Source organism: Dermacentor silvarum, chromosome 8 (assembly GCF_013339745.2).
Source record: "Dermacentor silvarum isolate Dsil-2018 chromosome 8, BIME_Dsil_1.4, whole genome shotgun sequence".
NCBI classification, from domain to species: Eukaryota; Metazoa; Arthropoda; class Arachnida; order Ixodida; family Ixodidae; genus Dermacentor; species Dermacentor silvarum.
The window spans coordinates 90,590,911-90,611,788 of record NC_051161.1 but is presented as its reverse complement, the minus strand read 5'-3'; the positions used below and the strand labels follow the sequence as shown (position 1 = coordinate 90,611,788).

General features: G+C 46.8%; 1 protein-coding gene across 1 annotated transcript in view; it reads left to right on the top strand.

Annotated features, from left to right (window-relative positions):
- Positions 1-12,789: 12,789 nt before the first annotated feature.
- The window catches only part of LOC119461565 (uncharacterized), a 297,956-nt gene continuing 289,867 nt past the window's right edge, over positions 12,790-20,878 (top strand). Inside the window, exon 1 of the mRNA XM_037722910.2 lies at positions 12,790-13,141. The gene's annotated coding sequence lies outside the window, so the exon portion shown is untranslated. The remainder of the gene's footprint in view (positions 13,142-20,878) is intronic.

The window sequence follows — 20,878 nt, the reverse complement described above, 5'->3', positions numbered from 1 at the left end:
AACCTAACATTTGTCGTTCCATCGCTCATTGTGCGGTCCTTAACTAGATCTCAGCTTCTTTGTTAACCTCCAAGTTTCTGCCCCATATGTTAGCACCGGTACAATGCAATGATTGTGCACTTTTCTTTTCAATGACAGTGGTAGCTACCACTAGGCCATTCTTACCACTATGCAATTGCAGAGCACTAATAGAAACTTAAAAATTGGTAGCGTGAGTCACGGCGTCGTACGAGACGTCGTAGTTGTGCATGCGACTTTCGGTGGTGTCCGCATATACCCACGTCTATTTGATTTGATGCTGTTTCGTCTACTTCAAGCAGAGATTGATGTACAGATGGGTTTCTCCGCAAGTGTGGTGGAGAATATACGTGCAGTAGCCAATTTCAATCGTAATCAGTGCCAAAGCAGCTGAGGGCTCGCTTTTCTAACGAAACATGCAGTGATTGTTTAACTTCAATATGTTATAGATAAAGGGTTAGACTAGAACGTAGACAAAGCGCACAAATATTATATTTTTTTATTTTTCTTGTTTTTTTTAAACACGCCAACATTGTGAAAAATTACGCGGCAGAAACCTGAACAGAAATAATCACCAGTCGGCTGGTTTGTGAACGTTGGAGTAAAATCTGTAATTGCTGCGCTCGGTACCTCGTTTCGATGCCAATTCCATATTTTTTTATTGTTTCGTGTTCTTTCTATTTATTTAACAGCGAAGCTGTTTAAGCCAGCCGTAATTTGTGCGTGTGCCACGAAATTATCATCATCAGCATTGGCTCGAGCGTCATCGTCTTCTTCCGCACTTTAAGCCAGCCGTAATTTGTGCGTGTGCCACGAAATTATCATCATCAGCATTGGCTCGAGCGTCGTCTTCTTCCGCACTTTAAGCCAGCCGTAATTTGTGTGTGTGCGCCACGAAATTATCATCATCAGCATTGGCTCGAGCGTCGTCTTCTTCCGCACTTTAAGCCAGCCGTAATTCGTGTGTGTGCCACGAAATTATCATCATCAGCATTGGCTCGAGCGTCATCGTCTTCTTCCGCACTTTAAGCCAGCCGTAATTTGTGTGTGGGCGCCACGAAATTATCATCATCAGCATTGGCTCGAGCGTCATCGCCTTCTTCCGCACTTTAAGCCAGCCGTAATTTGTGTGTGTGCCACGAAATTATCATCATCAGCATTGGCTCGAGCGTCATCGTCTTCTTCCGCACTTTAAGCCAGCCGTAATTTGTGCGTGTGCCACGAAATTATCGTCATCAGCATTGGCTCGAGCGTCGTCTTCTTCCGCACTTTAAGCCAGCCGTAATTTGTGTGTGTGCCACGAAATTATCATCATCAGCATTGGCTCGAGCGTCATCGTCTTCTTCCGCACTTTAAGCCAGCCGTAATTTGTGCGTGTGCCACGAAATTATCATCATCAGCATTGGCTCGAGCGTCGTCTTCTTCCGCACTTTAAGCCAGCCGTAATTTGTGTGTGTGCGCCACGAAATTATCATCATCAGCATTGGCTCGAGCGTCGTCTTCTTCCGCACTTTAAGCCAGCCGTAATTTGTGCGTGTGCCACGAAATTATCATCATCAGCATTGGCTCGAGCGTCATCGTCTTCTTCCGCACTTTAAGCCAGCCGTAATTTGTGTGTGCGCGCCACGAAATTATCATCATCAGCATTGGCTCGAGCGTCGTCTTCTTCCGCACTTTAAGCCAGCCGTAATTTGTGTGTGTGCCACGAAATTATCATCATCAGCATTGGCTAGAGCGTCGTCGTCGTCCGCAGTTTAAGCCCGCCGTAATTTGTGCGGGTACCACGAAACTGCTGCGCCGTAGCCATGGCAACCAGGCGGTGCCACACAGACACGGCTCCGCCGAGCTCCCGCCAGCTGCGCGCTACTGCGCATGCGCCGTGATGTCATCCTGGCGCGTCTGCGCTCGCCGCCCAAGATAAATAAATAAATAAATAAATAAATAAATAAATAAATAAATAAATAAATAAATAAATAAATAAATAAATAAATAACGTTCTGCGCAAGGCTGGATTCGAACTCGGGTACGCACGGTCGGAAAGCGAGCGTCATAACCACTGGAAAAAAAAAAGTGAGCTATACAACCACTCTTGCAGCACGAGCATTTATGGGAACCATATGGTTGCATTGTACTGGCGATTTCAACACAACTTCCTTTGGAAATGGGAAAGAGAAAATGAGAGCGAGAGAGAGAGAGAGAGAAAGATAGAAAGAGAGAGATAACCTAGCTACAACCAAGAGACGCAATCAATCGGCCAGTTTTGCTTTGTCTGGAGCTTTTCTACGGGCCTATTGCAAGCTTTCGCCTTTTTTTAACGAGGTTTTGTCGGGAAGTGTTGCGGAATGTAACTTAAAGGAAAACCTTTTGATCCCTGTAGTAATGATCCTTCGATGGACACGCTTACTTACATCTAGGTAATAGTATTCTAAATAAGGCGCACGATGATGTGAATCAGGAAACAATGTGCCTATGAGTGCAGGAAACATTTCTTTGCGGGAGGCAGTGTCAATAGAATTCATACCTGAGCGAGTCTTTAGAAAGTCAAAGCCTTCAACAACATCCTTCAAGAAGCCCCAAAAGGAGCCGTTGGTGCATCACTGACAGATATGTCGACGCAACCATTGCTGGAAGGTAATTGATTAATCTAAGTTGTAACAGGTCTCGTAGAAATGGATCGCTTACAACACGAAAAAAGGATAACCGCGAGACAAGTTGCCTAACAACCTTTCCGCCTTGTCTTTGCTGCTTACGTATGCAGCCCACATGTTGACGCCATGCGGGGCGATAACCTTTTCTTTTTTTTTTTTTTCCTCTTGAGAGTGCAAGGGGGTCCTTGGCCTCGTTCGCCTTCTTGCTAAGCCACCGCTCAGATGGCGGAATCGCTTCTTTAGTTGACATAATAACCACTGTACGTGTCAAAATTTGTTTCGGTCGTTGACGCCTTATTTTTGTGGATTTTGGCGTTTCGGAGGGCCGATTCTTGTGCTCCTTAGGTACATTCTGCTCCAATCATTAGTAATTTAACGTATTTAACTGCCTAGAGCCCCTTCTCAGCTCCTCTTTCATTAGAATAGCGAGTCCTCCGTGGCACCAGTGATGAGTGCCATCGAAGTGTAGATGCAAGGCTCGTACTTTCTTCTGCTTGTTTGCATAGACTTCCGCCTAGCACATTTGATGACGGGAAGGTATGCGCGTATGATGAGTATCGTTGTACGTACTCTAATCATTGCACTTTGAAGGTAACGCGGAGCTTTGCGGAATTTATCTATTATTTATTTATTTATTTATTTATTTATTTATTTATTTATTTATTTATTTATTTATTTATTTATTTATTTATTTATTTATTTATTTATTTACCTTAAATATCCTTATGGCGTTAGATAGGAGGTTGAGGAAATCAAATACTACTGACATCAAATGCAAATATTAGGACATAATACGCTCTTGGAACGCACTTGTAAGTCACCCGAGATTTTCGCTAAAACCAATTGCACAAGAAAAACAATTTATACAGAAATGGGGCAACTTCTCAGCTTGAGTAAACGGTAGTTTGCAAAGCATGTGATTTCGCATTTATTCGGGAAAACATCCGATGAAACTTCGGGTTTTGTGTACACAATTTCTGCTAAATTGTCCTTACATCATTCACTACTCATATATGATCTGTGTTTAATTCTTTTTATGATATAATAAATCACTCACATATTTTGAAAGAAAGTGTTCGCAATAAAGCGGAAGTAGTCCGCAACGAACACCAGCAATGTTCTTGCGCTGCGACTTTCACCAATCATAACATGAACTAACTTGAGGCTTACTAAGGTTTACAAAAGGCATCTCCCTTGTTCTGAGGAAGTGCAGGCGTATCTTTCAAAATTCACTCGAAAAACCCCACATAAATTCAAGATCAGCTGTCAGTCTGGAAGGTCTCACATTCTTGTACAAAATCCGATCATCAATCAATCATTACCTTCTCAATCAACTTTCTTCCTCATTTTTATTATAATGAAACTAAAGTGCAGAGTGTTATTGCTTAAGTGACACCTTCTTGTTTTTGAGGATTCATAGAAAACCTTAAATCAAAGAGGAACAGTACGGTATTCACAGGAACTGTAATGTTTAATGAGGCTGCATTTTTTTGCAAGTTCCCCACCTGCTGTTTGGCTACAAGAAAAAGATCCCTTGCGTTGTTAGGTGAGCGACAGGAAAATTGTTCCTCTTTCTTAAAAGCATAAATTTATCTCTCTAATGTGAGGCTCTTTGTAATTACTCGTTCCTTTAGCCACCAGCTTCCGCACCTCTCCCCGTGTCGTTAAGTGCCCTGATTTATGGAGCATGCATGCAAGCCAGCTATACAGAACACCTGCAATAAACGAAAAGATGATTTTCTTGCTGGCCAAATGCGCGTTATTGGGGAGTGAGTGAGTGAGTGAGTGGGTGAGTGAACTTTATTTGGTCCACGATAGACGCGAGTAAACTCGACGTCACCTGGCTGGGCCCACTCGGGGACCATCAGGTCAAACCTGATGGCCCTCTGGACTGCCAGGATTTGGGAGGTCTGATCTTGGGCCTTAATAAGCGTCATCATTTCCTCTTGGGTGAAAGGGGGACCGGCAGAGGCGCAGCCCCACAGGACATGCTCGAAGTCCGCATAACCACCACACAGGGGACAGTCCGGGCTTGGGAACCATTCGGGGTACATTGTGTGCAGTGAAGCAGGGCTCGGGTAAGTGCTTGTTTGTAGAAGTCTGAGAGTGACTGCCTGGGCCCTGCACAGAGATGAGTGCGGCAGAGGCAGGAGTCTTCTTGATAGGTAATTGTGTTTGCAGATCTCGTTTTACGAGCAGAGAGGCTCGGGTCGCCCAGGAGAGGACGCATTACCCGGCGCACGGTCAGTCATACCTCGTGCAGCCGAGTGTGCCTCCTCGTTGGGGTTGAGCGAGGCACCCTCGATATTTCCAAGGTGCGCAGGGAACCAGGCCAATGAGTGATGTTTGAGGTCTTTAGCGTTTTGGATGATACGTAGGGCCTGGGGAGCTACCATCTGAAAGGCCCTGATAGCGGTCTTGGAGTCTGAATAAATCGTGTCATGTACACCGTCCGTCAATGCAAGAGCAATGGCAACCTGTTCTGCAACGCTGGAACTAGAAGTGCGGATGGTAGCACAGCTGATGATTTTCGAATCACAGTCGATGACCACTGAGGAGAAGGCTTCTTCTTGAGCGTACGAAGCAGCGTCTACGAAGCATGTTTGATCCTTGTCCAAGCGGGCACTGGCGAGCAGAGCTTTACCCCTGACTCGTCTTCGTCCTTCGTTGTAGGTCGGATGCATATTGCGTGGCATCCGGTGTATAGAAATATTGGATCTTATGTCATTGGGCCGCTTCACAGCGTTGGGACCGACGACCGTGGGGTTACGTCCCAGCATGCCAAGTATGGCTCGGGCCGCTGGGGTGCCGGACAGTCTGACAAACTGAGAAAACTCTTGCGCTTCAATATTTGAAGCGCAGTTATCCCCAATTATTGGGGATAAGTTTTTTTTTGCTAAAAAACTCAATTCCGGTAACCATGGCAATGGTGGTGCTTGCATGGTACCATCGAACTTCTTTGTGGGACCTAATGCAATCTAATTTATAGCGAGTAACATTGATGGCAAGGATGAGAAGCGGGCACTCTTGCTGACGTAGTATTACTTTTTTCAAGTCCTTGCACCTCCCTATTCATGGCTGATACCCTGGAGGGAGTTGCGCCAGTTCCCCGAGGAACAACCAATCAACCTACTGTCCAACACATTCAAGCCATTGTACGCTTTAGAAGTCCTGAATACTTCCGATCAGGCCACCTTCGAAGATTTGGTGACAGCGTTAGAGAAGCACTTTGATCCAAGTCCATCCGAACCGTACAGGAAATGTGCGATCAGAATCTTTACCAAGAGCCAGAAGAATCGCTTGACTGTTACATTGCAGAGTTCAAGAAATTGGCAGCTGACTGTAATTCTTTGCATGCTTTCTACAACGGATGCACAACTTCACGGGAAACACAAGCAATAGCTAGGGCAAAATGTTTCTACGGGACGTTGAGGTACGAGACATATTTGTCTGCGGCATCCGAGAGGAACACCTCCAGCAAAAACTCTTTGGATAAAAGGACTGTACTTTCCAGCGGACTGTGGAGAATAAACTTTCAGCTGAAAGCATGCCCAAAGACCAGAAAATCAATAAATATACTTGAAAGGTGACTTAAGTTCGAAAAACGTCGCAGGTACGACTGAATGTCGCAGGTAGATCGACTAACCACCGGCGTTACCGATGATCTGGCACGACACGCTACTCGCAAATTAAAATAAGCCGATTGTCGGCTCTCCGTTAAGAAAGGGCTGATTGACAAGGCTTACCTCACAAACAAAAGGCAAATAGGAGAGCCGCGTTCAAATATTTGGCGTCGAATTCGCAATGCCGCTTCACCTACTGCATCGTGCTACGAGCTGAATGCTTTCAGTGGCCGAAGCTCATGTCCCAGGTTCCTAGTCACCTTGAAGGTGGAAGGCAAGCCACTGTGATTCGTACTAGTCTTTTGGACCGCATGTTCTCTGGTTAGTGAACCTGCCTACTGACGAATCTCCACGGTGTCCCACAAAATTTGGACCAAACTTCAAATATATGCCAATGGCTACGTAGCTGAACAGAACCAAGGTAATGTGGTTTGCCGTCTCTGGGAGATGCTCAGATTATTCGTTAAATTCCGCCTAATGAATTAATTAGTCTTAATTAATTAATCAACTTCTCAATTATAATTAGGTGAAAAGTGTCAATGAGAAAATTGTAGAGCAACATGAGAAACCCCCTATACAGCTTTCTGTTGCTCAATACGCGCTAAATAAAAGTGTCTTTCCGAGCTTGAAAGAAGCCCACGAATAAACGTAAAATTGCCGCGTGACTGGCCACTCGAGGCACTTTGCGTGTATTCGCGGGCTTCTTTCAGGCTCGGAAAGACACTTTTATGTAGCGCGTATTGAGCAACAGAAAGCTGCTGTGGAAGGCAGTGCTGTGCTGCGCACTTGTGCTTAATATCTGACATGCTGTGTTTCTCTATGCGCTATAGCCTTACTTTTAGTACTCGTCGTGGCACTCCATTGGGTGGTAGCAGATAGGAGCCTGACAAACGTCAAGTTTGTCATTGAGGTGTTTGAGCACTTCTATCATTTTAGACCTCTCTTAGAGCTCTTAGGCGCGCGCCCGCTCCTGCAGCGAGGGTCGGCGTCCATCGTAACCGAGTGAACGAGCACAGCCAAGGATGAAAGTGCGAACGCGGAGCGCAGCGGGGGATGAAAGACGGCGATAGTGAAGAGAGCGCGAGGAGGAAATCGGAAGAAGAGGAGTGTATGGCGAAATCGTTAGAAGCAAAGCGTAGTACCGGGCAAGATGGGCTCTGCGGTGACGATGGATACGTGATGGCGCTAAAGTAGTAGCACGCCGTCTGTTCACCGGTGACGCCACCGATACCATATATGGAAACAAATCGCTTCATGAGCTGAGGTCTGTCTGCGGCGCTTGCTGTGAATCACGCCCACCCACGCGTCACCCACGTGCTTTCCCGATTAGCGAGGCAGTCGCGCCACACTTCGCTCCGTTGGCAACGTGCTGCGCGAGACAGATTGTCCGCGCCAGTCAATATATAGCGAAATGAAAACACGTATAGAGCTGGGCTCAAGATTCCCATTTGGGAGTATCGTGATCGTCAGTGAAATTTTTCTTTCCTTTTGTAGCGTTAGTTACACTGGCCTAGCCAAGCCCGTTTCGCGCGGCACATCAAGAGCCGTGCTGCGCATGCGCAAGGATCAGTGATGTCACACGGCTTGCGCACCGGAGCCACCGGAGCCGGCACCTCTCGCGCACTCCGCCGCCGCCGCGCGCGACTCACCGCCGTCGGTCTGCGCATTCCAGAGGAGTGACGTCGTAGCCGTGGTAGACGCACTGGCGCCGGCGCGCGCTCGCTGTGCAGTCGCCGTCTGACACTGCGCTGGAGCCACTGCGCTTCTGACTGGCGTTTGTGCGTGTCATTGGAGCAGCAGTAAGCATGACAATCAAGCTAATCCTTGACAATCTAGACAACCAGGAAAGCTAAGAATAATCAGCTGAACCTTTGCTAACGCTACGTATATCCTGGCATAGCCGAGCTAAGCCACTGCAACATTTTTTTTTAATTTTTGATTTCCGCTGTTGCCTAAGTGGTTAAACATCCAGTGCTTGTGCGGTGGCCTGGTGGTTGAGCATCTGCCTTGTATGCTCGAGGGAGTGGGTTAGAAGCCCTGTGCTGCCGGAAATCCAATGGTTTTTCTATTTGTAGGGATGTCCCTAGGCCTGGTGATCCACTTGTGCGGACTCTCATCTAAAAAATTGTAGGACAATTAAGCTTCACCATTAAGAGTGGAACGCGATAGCATTCAAAGATCGCTGACAGCTTCTCGTACTTCCCGACAACTGCACCTTATGTAGCCGTAATGTTTACCGGGAAACGCTGGCGGCGAACTCCATGTACGAAGGCGAGCATTCTGATAGAAACGCGGCCTCTTGCGTGGGCCGATACTGGAGGTAGTCTACAGCCGCGCCAAAAAAATTACATCATTTTCAGGTTTCTGTTATTGTCGCGCATTTTTAATATTTGAGTCTGAGAATATATAGCATAAAACGCATGCGCGATCGGTGTTTTGTTTTATGACATTTATTTGTGGGCTGTCATTCTGAGAATGCCGAAGAATAACTTTGTCAAGAATGTAAGACAGTTAAGGTATGAGCAAGTTTAGTTATAGTATGGTGCAGCAATTTAACCCGCATATACCGTATGTCATATAGCAACAGGTGGCAAATACACATACCTGAATATATACGGGAGTTTTAGCTCACGGGACGCCGACACCAAATTTGCTGCCACACAGACCCTTAACGCTATCGGGTTAGAAAGGGGTCATGTCGAAATTTCTAGGTGCGGTCTCTGGGCGCTCCATGTCCGACCACACGTGGCGTTGTTGTAGAGCACATGCCGCGACTCTGTAAGGGAGACTATAGGGCTGTCACCGGGTACCTACCAGTAAAATAAGTACATGCGCTCTGCCAGCCGGGTGCTCGGCTACACGTTTTCTGCACACTTGCAAACAAAGGGATGTTTGTCCTCCACCGGAGAGCCTCCCGGTCTAATAGGTTCTTTGGGATGCCACATGGAAAATTACTTCCATGAGAACGGTACGCGCTAAAAATGGTGTGGCTCTGCCACAGCATCGTTCGTAGTGCGGTGCTGCACCCTCTACAGGGTCTTGTACAAGGGGGTCTTGTACACTAGTGCAGCCTTGAGGCTTTTGTTCCGGAAATTCGACATTCAGGGTGAATATCGCGAAAGAAAGACGGTACTTCTCGTAGGTCGTGATTCGGCTAGTAGCCAAATAATGTGTTCTTGACAGATAGCCAATTAATTACTTGGCACAAGCTTCGATGCCCTGTGGCATATATGTTTCTGTTCCTACTACCGTACTTTATTATTTTCACTTTGTTTTACTTTACCCTTTGGGTTTGTCTTCTTGTTTTTTTTTTCGTTTTCCTTTCCTTCTTCGTGTGTTCAATTTCTTTGTCCTATACACTCCTATCTTAATATTACGCAGGGCTCTTGAAACTGGCAACTACTTCGAGATATCCATCCTACAAATATGGACCTATACATTGCTGTTCCCCATACTTTCCCAGCAAATCTTCGTGGGGCACTGCTGGACAAAACGATGTTAGAAGTCAGTGCATATTATGAAACACTTTGGACATCTATATGTCAAAAGAAGCACTCGTCAATGAATTCCTTTTGCACAAATATACAGCTTTTACTTCGAAAATTTTTGTAAAACGAAACGGGCCTACAAAATGTTCTCAACTTACGTCTCACGAGATGACTTATCTATCCAGGCGGACATCACCTACAAAAGAAAGAAAAATGAGATAATTCAATAATAAGACTACTTACGTTAATTAACTTCATATTTCAAACTTTTTGGCAGGTGTTTACATAGGAAAGTTGAAGGGGGTCACCACAAAAGCCGTGTTAAGAGTTTCTGCATTTCAGTGTGGTTATGTAGACAGACATAAGTGGCGGTCAAGGTAACCGTTCAATTTACCTGATTACGCACGCAGCCCCGCCAAGCGTGGCTCTCCGTCCAATATCTCTGTGACGTAAATGTGTGGCATAAAATGAAGCATAAATGAGAAGCTGTTCCGAGTGGAGCTTTGCGCAACTCCATATTCGACGCATAATCACTTTAGCAGCAGGAGCGAGACAGACCGCATTATCGCACGCTATGGCAAACCTTTATTTTACGCCACCCTACTACGTCGCAGAGGGTTTACACCGCGTGGCGCACTTCGTGCCACCGCATGCGTAATCAGGTAAGTTGTATTTTACATAAAAGATATGAAAAAAAGCCGATAGAGATATATAGAAACCAAAAACACAGACAAGCGATCCCAGCCGGTCACGGTAACCGCACACTGGCACAGCACAGGGTCACGAGCTGTACAACGAGCACCAATTCAGGCTACAGCTGCTTGTGAAAATCTGTCGTTCATAAAATACATCAGTAGTGACTTCCTCGCCCTCTGCTGCATTGCATTATGAGCTCGGCATTCCAAAGTGATTAGATTTGAAAATGGTCTGTGATTAATGCGAACTGGCTCTGTTATGAGTGATCGCGTGTGTACATTGTAGCGAGGAGAGTCAGACAGAACCTCTTGAAGGGTCTCCTGGCGACCAGTCATCAAACGTATACCGTTGTCGGCCGTTTCAATGCCAAATGAATAAACAAGAGTGAGAGCCCCATCAAGCGTTAAAAAAGAGTTACATGAAATCTTCGAAGATGATCGTAAACGTAAACGAATAGCTGAACTCTTATAAGGAGCTAATCGCTTTATTGGAGGAATAGTGCGCTTGCTGGCGTATATTTGTCTCAGTGAGGATATTTAGGTAGCGCTCGATCGTTGTCTCCTTACGTAATTCCGTAAAGAACAGAGCCGTTAAACAGCACGTTTGAGGTGGTTGTGTAGCGGCTTCAAATATAAGATGATTTGTCATATCTGTGTCTTCTCCAGTGGCGAGAGCGCCGATGTGAAACGACACTGCCGTCCTTTTCTCTCGACAGAGCTCTCTCTCGCAACTGTCACTGCAGGAGAGGCTGGTGGGAGGAGAGGAGAGTTGCTCTGTCCGACCGATCCACCGATTCATGTAAACTCTAATGTAATATCTAAAGCTCACACCCGACGGCACGAGCGTGGGAGCGTGTCAGCGTGAGCGTGTCAGCGCGTGTGAGCGTGTGAGCGCTAAGTAGCTCAAAGAGCTACTTAGCGTTACGCGAAGAACGAGCTCCGCATATTGGTCCCTTGGTTGTGCCAGAACACGCCCCCCCCTTGCGTCGGTACCTTGGTATTGGTGGTGAGTCCGCCCACTGACCACCAGCCACGGAAACGTGCTAAAGAGCCAAATAAAGTTATTCGCTTTAGAACTCGCAAGGTTTAGATAGATTACTGAGAAGAACTATCTTGCTGCTTTCAAAATGCACCTGCAAGGTAGCTCTACACCACTTATCCGCGACAGGAACGCTCCATAAGATACGCAACTGGACTTCCAAATCACATTTCGATGACCACTTGTACACTTTCCACGTGAGCAGTTTCCAGCAATAAGATCTGCACTAAAATTTTCCCGCTGAATGGAGTGAGCATTGAGCGCCAGTTAATATAGATCGATCGAAGTGTAGTGTTTGAAAATGACCCGTGACGGACATCAATTTGCAACGAGTTGTAATCTGGATTGACCGAACCACGCTGGGAAATGCCCGCGTGACAGAGGCGACGCGCACGGTTCACTCCCAGCTACAGAAAACAATTCGTCTGAAAGCCAGCCGTAAGTTTTTTTTGCCTTTCTGTCGACACTACTCGCACATCATTCATTTCACAATACTGACAAGCTTCAGTATGCTTGACAGCAATTTAAGGTGTATTGATACACGCATAACTGTCCCTTTTCAAGCTTTCTCTTCTTTTATTCTCACGCCCCACGCTCGAAATGTAGCACGCTCACACCAGGAGACACCGGTGCGGCCACTCGAAGAACGACGCTTCATCGGCGTTCGCCTCTCGTACTCGCGCAGCTATCGACGTGGGCGCGCTGGCCCCGTCCTGAAAGAAATAGTGGACAGGTGATACGCGAACGGCGCGCAGCGGTGACGAGTGAGGAGCGCGGGGTCAGTGGAGGGGGTCGTACTAGAGAGAGCGAAAGAGAAGGATGGGGGAGGGAAGGGGGTCGCGTCGGTCGGCTCTGTTGCGGGGCCGGCGGCGGCGGCGGCCACAGGTTGTGTCCCCGCGACGCGAGCCGAGATCCTTCGCGGCGCAAAGGCCCGCCGTCGCAGAGCCGGGGCGGCCGCGGGGCTCCGCGGGGTCCGGGGGCCCCGCGCCATTGGCGGTGCGGCTCAGCCGCCGAGGGGGGGAGAGCGGAGAGGGTTGAAGGAGAGTGGAGGAGAAAAATCCACGTTGCCTCGAGAGAAGGGATGCGAAGCTGCGCGTGCGGAACCCCCCACCGGGTGACGTAGTAGGCTGGCCGCCGTTGGGAGACGTTGTTGTGGAGGAGAGAGAGAGAGAGAGGGAAGAGGAGAAGGAAGGAAGGGGTCGGCACTTTAAAAAGAGACGCTGGGCTGAAAGAAAAGCGTCGCCCGCTGCTCACACACACACACACGACGACGGCCGCCTCCCCTCCGGACACACGTCGGACTGAGCGGCTGCCGCGTGACGACGAGCACGCTTCGACATAATATTGCTACTTTTTTTTTATTGGTTGCGTGCGTGTGTGTGTGTCTGCACGCGCGCCCGCACGCTCGCTGAGCGTGTTACGCGCTCGGTGCTGATTGCGGCATAGACTCGTCTCTCTTTCGGACCTTTTCTTTTTTTTTTCTTCTTCTTCTTCTCCATTGACCGGCCCCTGGTTTCGTGTCTTGGCGTGTGCTTACCTTGCCAGCGTCAACCGGAGTCGCTACACACCTGCGAGGAGCAAGGCAGGAGACCCGTCGCCAAGCCTGAACACCCCAGGGGGGAAATAACCGGTGAGCCGAACGCACTACACAGCGATACTTTCTGCCTGCCGTCCCATGCCACGATGCTGCGCAATTTTGATTGAGAGATCGTCCAATTCAAGCGCCGCGCCTTCTCCTCATTCGTTAGTAAACAGAACCGAACCGATAGAAACAGAATCGAGCTGGTACTTTCTAAAATCTACCAAAAGAAAAGCATGCCACAGGTAATTAATTAAGTCAGGTAATTAATTAAGTCAGACAGAACTTTCCCCAGTTAGTATGGGCTTAAAGTTGTGGTTACTAGTGCCAGTGAAAGACGAGCGCACGAAAGCACGTGTGTCGTTTTCCCGAAACATGAGACGACCAAGAGCGAAGTCGCCAAGCCGAAATTTGTTCAAAGTGACGATGCCACCAGTTTAAAAGCACAGGCGGCATAATGTGACGATTCTATTCCAATGCTATTCCTTTTCACGCTTCGTCAATGGCCCGAGTGGCGCTCCGCCAACGTAATAAACGGAATCAGTCAGACGTGATTGGCGGACGATAATTGAGGAATAGATCCGGCCGAAATGAATCCTCACGTTATTTCTATCCACGTTTCGGTTGGTACCGTTGCCAGGAGACGAGATTGTATGTACGAATTCCAAAAGTAAAAACTTCAACAAATAAAAAATTACAATATGGGCTGAACAGGTCACCGGGGTTGCTTGTCAGTTCGATAGCGCAGATGATTCTCTACGTCTAACGTGACGTACTGCTCGTCGAAGATACCGCTTCTCCCTGTTTTTGAGTTAAACAGACGAAGCGCTGACGCACGTGTCGACGTTGCCTTCAACGGCCACGACTTCCGTCAAGTCTCTTGACAGCTGGTCCTCGTTACGAGCGCTGAAGTTGATGCTATAAACATGGACGGAGAAAATGTACGCGAGAAAGTGGCGAGCTGATCTTGCCTTTACTGAATACTTGTTTGTGTTCACTCTTTTTTTTTTTTTTCATTCTTCGCTTCGTCGTTGCTAAACGGAGCAAGCTCTTTTCAATTTCAACAGTCGCTCTCTTGAATAAAAATTTAGTACTCAGTGCATTGCCGCAGTGCTGTGCGTCCCTCATTATTCCTGTGCATCGTCCTCGTGCGCTGCGCCACGTCACGGCTAACACGCGACTGTACTCGAGCTATCTCGCCAAACTTGGCCAAACGGTCGAATGCTTGCGATCATTTTTGCAACGGCTGTTTCCTTTTCTTTTTGTTCTTTAATTTTCGCCATTTTACTTCAAGACAGCTCCTGGTATGAAGCGCTTTGTCTGAGAGCACGTGTTTTGCCCCCGTGAGTGCAGGCGAAGTATAGCGGGAGGAAGGTCATACTGAACTTCGGGATCATATTTCTCGATGCTGGAAAAGCATGCGGGCAGAAATTAATACTGCGAAGAATGTCGAAGGGAGTTACGAAACGGTGTCGAATGTCCCGTGGCACATACGTAATGCCCCGAAAGTTATGGAACCACGGGGATGCTGTTGGCAGTCAATGAAGGTGGCCGACGCGGGCTTGTTTGTTGATCGTGATGAAGTGGCATGAAGTGTAGCGCAGCAAAAATAAGGTGTTTCATTTCTTCTTGTGTCCTTGTTTTCGCTGCGCTGTATAGCTATGGCAGATCAGAAAGTTGACATACGTACACACCTTGTAGCGTCCTGTTGCAAGACAGGTGGATATAATTTTTTATGCTTCAGCACGGTAGCTAGCTACGAAGAATTCTTCCCAGAATCAGCTGGACCTTTATTTTCAGTTTTTTTTTTAATTTTTGCTCATATTTTATATCTGCCAAAACACGCAATACACACTCCTAGAAGCCCAGTGGTTCCACTCGAGTACGCGTCCGCAACCGCTTTTTTTTTTGGGCTGGTTAGAGGTAAAGCCACTTGAACGATGTTGGCCCACTGTGCCATCGAAAATCCGTTCCTAAATTTGTCGGTATTGAAACTGTAATGCTCGTACGTTTAAGAACCGACTTTCATACCAGGCACGCTTAAGAGCAAATACTCCGCGGTTGCATACCGTACGCGGGTACAGCCATGTCAGGCGATGATGATGACCTATTGGCATCGCCTTTGAAACAGGGCGATTACGAATAGTCACCTAGCTTGCTTGGGGTACTCAGGTATGCTATGCATGGTTTTCATTCTAGCATATTTGTACATACATCTCCTTAATCTTTTTTTTCTTTCTTCCTCAAAACTTCTCTATCTACCTTGTACCACTACTATGCCTGTAACGGATCCGGTGCGTTAGCTGCAGCGACACGTGATGTCGGGCGAGCGAAACATGCTGGCATGCACAGAACCTGTGTGAGCTAAAACGAATGACTGATTTTCATTTTACGCACTGTTCTGTGCCTTTATGCTGTGAATTAAAGGAATCGTAAATATGTGTGCTCTGTACACGCCTGGTACAGCAAGAGTTAGGCTGAGATTCAGCAGTACGTCTATGCTTACGTATGCAGTACGTCTATGCAGTACGTCTATACGTCTATGCTTCTAGTCTTTTTCCACTCAATATATAACATGCTGGACTGTCAACCAAGAGACACATAAAAAATAAACTTTCGGCAACTTAGTGCGGGATGCTCAAGCTTAAATATCGCGTAGTGATACGAGGGCGGACGCTGCAACTTGAATTTGAGCAAATTGTTTGGACAGGTACGTTATCATACAAAAGCTGTTTGAGTATGCGGAAAGTGCGATAAAGGTAACACAATTGCTCCCAAGCATGCGGTAAGCAAATGGTACGTAGATACTCTAGTGAAGTACGTGGCTACACGCATTGTACAGGCCATTACAACAGGCATTGTTGAAAAAGTACCGTACATTTTAGCTTTTTATTTCTGCATTCTGGAAACGTTTGCCAACACGTATACTAACTACAGCGTCTGAACTCTTTCTTTTACTTTTTTTTCTGCTACTGAGATTTGAGCAATAAGGAAAAAAAAGTTTAAAAAAAAGTTCTTCACGCGGATAAAAGGCCGTCATGTGCGACAACAAACGGGGTGTTCACGTTCGAACATTAATAAGGAACGCTAGTGCAAGCGTTTGGACTGGTTGTATTCTTCATCTCTATATTGCAAGGTCTCTTGCTACACAACTGCACTTTTCGGTCGTACGTGTAATTAGTTTTTCGTTGTTGCGTTACGTCTCTTTACACTTGTTCCACACGACTGCAATACCCAACTTCAAACGCCTTCGGCAATATTTTGCCAAGATTCCTTTCATTTTTCCTTCTTTTAGGTCCCTCGTGACTGGCTTTGCACGAAGCCACCTCCCTGCTATCAGCGAGATGGACCCCTATAGGTGCCACGGATGACGAGGACTTATAATAATAATGTTTATTTCCCATCAGTACAAAAGTGGTGATGGAGGGGGTGGGAATAAGAGTGACAATCCGCTTGACGGAGTTCCCACTCCCATTGCAAGAGGCAGCAGCAGTGGGGCATACAGTTAAGAAACAATTGGGTGCATATACGTAATAACATTGGTTATGTAGTTGAACCAACAAGCAGATAAGAAGAATTAAAAAAGGAAAGGTGTACAGACGCATTTGTTGACGCAGGCATAAAAAAGAAGCTGCACTTGAATTTTAGAAATTCAAATTTGAAAAGGTGCATGAAAAGTTGAAAAGTTGAATTTGAAAAGTTGAATTTCGCATTCACAAGAACGCTGTTACGCTACAATTGGCATTAAGAGAAAGTTCTAGTCAATCGTGATGCTGGACATAACATTAGCGAATGGGAACGATACAAGGCAAAGTTCACTTAAGAAAGAAAAGCTTTGCGAATGCGGGTCTAGGATAGGGGGAAAAGAATTCTCACTAAGTGTGGCCCTTGCGATTACTTTCCAGAAATGCGAAGACTCATCCAGCAGCTTCGGGGCGTAAACTTCCGTGATTCGCGTCTGGACAGAAAACGCGCATATCTGCAGACAGGATGCGCGCGGTACCGCAGTACGAGCGCTGACTTGTGTAGTCTTTTTTTTTTCCGAGAACTACGAATGACAGTTGAGGTGAAAGCAATATGCAGGCTTTTCGCGTTGCGAGCGGTGATTCTAGGTAGCACAAAATAGCCTCGTTGTAAAAATAAATCATGCTTCCTCGTCTGAGTGCTTAATGTGTTTTTCCTTCTCTCTCTCTCTCTCTCTTTATGCCTCAAACACGAATCATAACGTTTTGCGAGATTTACAGCACAGTCAGCCTTGAATGATTGTAAACTGCACTGCTCTTTGCTAAATTGCGAGTTACGAAGCTCCGTGCCATTTTACCGTTTCTAAGGGATCCGAACACGTGTTACCGGGTCAAGTAATGGGAAAGTCAGCGTGTGTTAATGGTTGAGCAGAGCATACTAGCTTCCCGACAGACAAAAAGAAAACATTAAAAGGGTTTCTCTAGGTGCTCTGATTACAGTGCAATGTATAAAATACTTGAGTGGGATTGACACTTTATTGGTCTACGTTAACAAGAAATAATAATATTAGAGCAGCGTGTAACTTGTTTTGATTATAACGTTTTGATTCGTTTTCATTATAACGGTATACGTTGAAATACGTTTTGATTATAACGGTATATTTCACAAGTTGCCGTTTGATATTTGATCTTAGCCAGATATCGATGCACTTAAGACAAGTTCTTGTTCTCATTAGTATAAGCAAATATTTGCATTTCACCCTTTCGAGATATCTTGCAGAGACGAGGTGAAGCACAGCTCCACAAGGTATGTCGAACGCGAATAAAGCCTCATGGCCGTCGACCTTCATTAAATTCGGTGACAACTATAGTCCGCGACCACGTCAGCGCTGATATCTTCGACCACAATGTACTACGCATGTGTCTTGGAAGCGCTTGAGGTGCTTGTTTAGCAGAAGTTACATTTTGCAGCAATGCTCTTAAAGGGAGTGACGCGATGGTTTTCATGCACCGAAATCCCCACGAGAAATTCGGAGTCCTGAATTTCTGCTCTAAATGTAATTATCAATGATTATTGGGAAAAAATGTTACTTTAGGTCTACCCTCATTCGAATAGGCAGCAACTTCCTTGTGCGTTTTATTTAATCTTTTTTTCCCCCAGTAAACCACAAGTTTTGTTTCTTGCGTCACATTTTACCGGCTGCAGGTTGGAACTGCTCTAGGACTTTCTACGGCTGCGGCTTCGAAAGCTGACTACATGTACGCGCAGCGCAACATGCATAGGACGCCCGAAACGGCCGCATCATCAGAACGTCGGTGAGAAATAATCGCTAAAGAAGAGCCAGCCAACACAACCCTTTCCGTACCACTGAAAGGGAAAAGCTACAGAAGCAAAGAGCACGCAAGTAAAAACACTCTTTAAAAGAAGTGCCACATTCTCATAGCCGGTAATTCAAGCCGGGGAGGAGGAAACATTAACTTCGTATTTACAACAGCAGAATAAGACGAATACACTTCTGAGTGTTAAATTTGACCTAACTTACTGCTTTTCTCTTGCGTGTTCGGGCAAGAGCTGAAAGAAAAGGTGAAAGGGATAGAAAGAGGAGAAGGAAGAGAAAATTTCACACTTTGCGCTGGTACACACACAACCAAGCGTTCATCGCTGAGTCAATCACAAGCAGTCTGAATGGTGTGGAAACTCGCTTATGAAGCTGTGCTGTCTGATGCACCAGTTGCTTAGATTGGCACACATCTGCGAAGGCCTTTTCCAAGTTTTATTGCTAGAGCAACTATATGGACACTACAGGCGCATTTTGACCATCGCCGTATGCCGTATGCTGTATGTGCAAGTGGAAGCGTGCGAAGGGGAGCTCGCGCGCGCAAGGGAGGAAAGCTGGGAGGAAGCGCGCCGTCTTCCTGTCGCGCAAGAAGCACCGGGAGGCGGGGAGGGAGGGGAGTAGCGTTGTACTCCGGCAGCAACTGCGTACTGCGGGGGCAATATCTTGAAAGCGATCTCCGTTGAGGGCACAATGTAGGTTTGCCGACGGCTCACCTTTCTGTGTGCTGTGTTCTCGCCGCTCAGTTTGCGTTGAAGCGATAGACAACATGAAGGTAATTGCGTCGCTTACTCACGCCAGCGTTTTCACAGCGAGTGTCCGCCATCATCGTGTGTTATGTGTTGATGTTTGCCTCTGCACGCTCACACCATGCTTGTTAAATTATTAGTAAGCGAATGTTCGCAAGTTAATACCACCGATAAAACTGCGATCGTTACGTGGTACAGCTGTCGACTGATTTTCGATCCCAATCGATGCTTCGACTTTCGGGCGAGACTGGGACTTTCTTAAGGCCAGTGGCACGTGGCGCATGTGAAGAGATCGTTAAAATGGGGGCACTCATTCATTTTGTCCATCCATTGGGCCTTCCAAACAAAACATTCCATTCGGCCCGCATGATTCACGGCGCGAGCTCCATTAGATCGGCGGATATTTTACGCTGAATCTTGCCCTCCCTGACGTTGAACGGATTGCAAAGAACCTATTTGCACAGGAAACAGTGCTGGCAATTCGTCATCACCTTTCCAAATGCATTCTCATATATTACAGTCACCGAACATCTTGTTTAAATCTATCGCTCAACTATAGGACGATTGAGTCCGTCCATGCTCATATCAACGCGTATCAAACATTTCGTGCGAACAAACTGAATTCGTAAACCCTACAAACAATTGCGAGTAACTTTAAAGGCAGCGGATGCTGCGGCATGCATGAACACGTGGAAGTGTTCCAATATCATTGGTGACTTAGGTATGGCTTTACGGCGCTGGAACACATTAGACCCAACCCATCCCCTCTTCATGACGCGCGTATGATGACTTGAGCTCTTTAGCACACAGCGATACCTCACGGCACGCAGATTAGGCTCGTGCCATTGAAGCTGTCGCACTCGCAGCCAAAGCGGTTTGTCCAACCACGGTGCACGTATTCTGTTGGCGTCCGTTGTCGACTCCGGCGTTTTGTGTTCGGCTGCATGGCTCCCGCCTTATCGTCCTCACCAGGCCGTGCTCAGCCCACTCGCTTCGGCTTGTGCGGCTGACTGCCGGCGTTCAACATCGATTTGGTTTGCACGTTTGTGGGCGTTTGCCGTCAACGCCGACCGCTGAATGCTGGTGCCTATATATCCTGGACTTAGACATAACTTCGTTGTGTAGCCACTCTTTCTGGCCGAAGCCTCTCGACATCGGCAGTCCTCGCGCGCTGCTACGTGGCCTGACAAACGTACCGTTCAAGACGGGCTTTCGTGATCCTGCGTTCTTTTGTCGTCACACCAATGATACGCTCAAGGACTTCCACTGGCTGCCATGTTTACGCCACTGTTACTGCTGTTCTTTTCTCCAGGAAAATACTCGGTGTGAGGACAATCATGAAATGGTAGTTTACGAGAAGTGTTACTTGCATATTTAAAGAGAACGATGTGTCTTGTACCCTTCATCCCATTTAGGCATACGTCTTTTGAACAGGAACACAGCCGCTTTTATACACGATGCCACTTGGGGACATAAGATTTGCCCATGGGCATGTGGTTTAAATACACGCACACTCCACTGGCTAACACTCCCAGAGTTAGTTCTAGTTGTAAAACATAAAAAGCCCAGAAAGTGGGGCAAAACGGCGCCGTGGTAGCTGAATTGGTAAGAGCGTAATGCGAAGACGCGTAATGCGAAGACGTGGGATCATTCCCCACCTGCGGCAAGTTATTTGTTCATCCACTTTCATTTACATTTATTTATCATTTCTTTAATTCAATTGTAAGTACAAGTAATTTC